This window comes from Aegilops tauschii, chromosome 3, assembly GCF_002575655.3.
Source record: "Aegilops tauschii subsp. strangulata cultivar AL8/78 chromosome 3, Aet v6.0, whole genome shotgun sequence".
Taxonomy (NCBI): Eukaryota; Viridiplantae; Streptophyta; class Magnoliopsida; order Poales; family Poaceae; genus Aegilops; species Aegilops tauschii.
In genome coordinates, this window is record NC_053037.3 from 572106120 (window position 1) to 572108932 (window position 2813).

At 50.3% G+C, this 2813-nt stretch overlaps 1 pseudogene; it reads left to right on the plus strand.

Moving 5' to 3' along the window:
• The first annotated feature begins 703 nt into the window (after positions 1-703).
• On the plus strand, positions 704-1993 carry LOC109747572 (uncharacterized; annotated as a pseudogene).
• Positions 1994-2813: the final 820 nt, after the last annotated feature.

Below are 2813 nucleotides of genomic sequence, written 5' to 3' on the forward strand. Positions count from 1 at the left end.
CGACGATGATGGTGTTGTAGAGGCGGACTGGTGGCTACGATTCCCTTTTGACGACGATGCAAACACGGCGGCCGGGGTTTGCAACGATGGGAACGACCTTCTACGCAATGGCGTCCTAGGGTCCTACTATGCAACGACGTCATGTGGTCATGATGCGAGCTGCGCGAGGGGCGTTGGTGCTTGCTCATGCTAGAGGTTGAGATGTCCGTGTGAGATGATGAAGAGAGGATGAGATGCAATGTGTGAGATGAAGATGACGTAAGTAATGACGCATTGGCACAATTCAATTATTATTAGTGTCCTAATCGAACGATGAAAACTGGACTGGCAAATTACTGAAGAATGAGAAGCACGTGTTAGACGAAGATGGTGTAAGGGATGACGTGGGGGCACAATCCAACCGTTATTAATGTTCTAATCCAACGGTGAAAAATGGACTGGCAGAATACTTGAGGATGAGATGCACGTGTGAGACGAAGATGACGTAAGGGATGACGTGGGGCCACAATCCAACCGTTATTAGTGTCCTAATCCAACGATGAAAAATGGACCGGCGAAATACTCAAGAATAAGATGCATATGTGAGGTGAAAATGACGTAAGGGATGACGCGAGGGCACAACCCAACCCCGTTATTAGTGTCCTATATAATCGCACGGTCGAAGAGGAAGGAAACGCATTTCCTGCTCCGCTCCCACCGAAACCCCTCCAAACTCCTCCCACCGGAAAATCCCCCAAACTTTGGCTGGCCGAAACCATGGACGGAGATCGACGGTTGCCGCCGGCTGCCACGCTCGCATCGGCGGCGGCGGTGCTTGGCAACAACGACCTCCTGCGCGAGATCCTCCTCCGCCTCGGCTTCCCCACCTGCCTCGTCCATGCCGCCCTCGTCTCCAAGCGGTGGCTCCACCACGCCTCCAACCCGGCCTTCCTCCGCCACTTCCGTGAGCGCAACCCACCCCGCGTCCTCGGCGTTTTCGCCTGCTACCCCGGAACACCGTACAAGTTCCTGCCGCTTCTACAGCCCCCGGAGCTCGCCGCCCTCTCACGCCGTGCGGCCTCCTCCTTCGACGGCGCCTTCACCGCCAACACATACCAGCGTGTCGTGCACTGCCGGAACAGCCGCCTCATCACCGTGTTCTTGCACGAGGGAACATACAGGCACTCCCTCCTCGAGCCGCTGCTCGCTGGGGAGTCCGAAGCGGTCCTCCCACAGACCCCGCTGCCCCGCCATCTCCCGCAGGCCGGCTCATACACAAGGGGTATTCTCTCAGACTTTCCTGCCCGAGGATGGGGGCCGCGACGGCATCACCTTGGTGAGTCTGTGGAAGGTCTGGAGAGAAGTCCGTGCGGAAGTGTGCGTGCTGGGATCTGGCGGATGGGGCGTCCCTACCACCGCCGTGACAGAGGTAGATCTCCCGTATGCTGAAACCAACTTTATAGAAATGCTACCACCCGTCCATGGCAAGGTCTTCATGGTGACCGGCTTTGGGTACACCCTGGGTCTAGATTTGGCCACGTCAAACTTCTTCACCCTTGAGCTACCAGTTGGAGTGCGGAGCAACTATATGCTTTCATGTGCGGAGGGTTCCGGGATCTATCTTTTCAGTGCAGATGGGTTTCATCTCAGTGTGTGGCTCCATGGGATGATGGGCAACAGCGATGGTGCAGGCGGCTGGCTGCTGGTGGACACATTTTGTGTCCGATGTTCTGCTGGTCACGATTGGGTTTGGATGGCACAAGATGGTGATTTTCTTGGTGTTGCTGCAGTCGAGGACAATGCTGAGTTTGTATTCTTGGATTATGCGAGATATGGTGTTGTCCTCTATGTTCATCTGAGAAGCAGGGTAGTTGAGAAGGTGCACGAGCAGGCACTGCTTAATCATCATTTTATTCGTCCGGGTATGAACCACATACCTATCTATCCCTTTATGATGACCTGGCCGCCTCTTTTCCCTGCACTGAAGAACAGGCGACATGATCAAGAGCAATGACACCCCCCCCCCCCCCCCCCCCCCCCCCCCCTATGTTTTGATCTTTGTAAAATCATCACTGGGTATGAGTATGACTTCTATGACATGAAGCTATGTTTCTCTGATAAGGTATGGAAAATTGGAAATGGATGAGCAATCGATATTATTCAGATGGGCTTGATTACATCTCATCTAACTAGTGTATGCCACTTTACCGTGTTTTATTCTTTAGCATTTGTCACTACTCTGCAATCAACACATGCCGTCCTGTTTGTTCGATAGGCTTGTACTTGCTTCCGAGTTTGATAGCAAATATTAAGCTTACGAATACAAAAGTAGACGTTCATGCCATGTCGTACAACACTAGATTTTTGTGGTCATGTAAGCTGAATCTTCAGAACCTCTGTTCATTTCACTGAAAAAACCTGAAGTTTCAAAAGTGTATTGCAAGTAATCCACGCAGAACTACATTGAGTCTTCTAAGATTAACCGTGGTGCATATAAGATATTGCCTATAATTATTTCTCTTCCTGAAACAGTAGGTATTGAAGTCCATCGGTCATGTAAGTTTGGAAACGTATAAGATATCCAGCAAACTGCACTGAACCTTCTAGGCTTGACGGCAGTGTATTAGATATCGCCCTTTTACCTTGTTTTGAACCACATACATATATCTTCCTTTATGATGATCTGGCCACCTATTTTTCCTGCATTGAACGGGCGACATGATCAAAAGTAACGACCCCCCTGTGTTTTAATCTTTATAATATTGTCACTGGGTATGACTTTTTTTTTTCCGATAAAGGACATTTCATTGAATAGATATATCGAGATGATACAA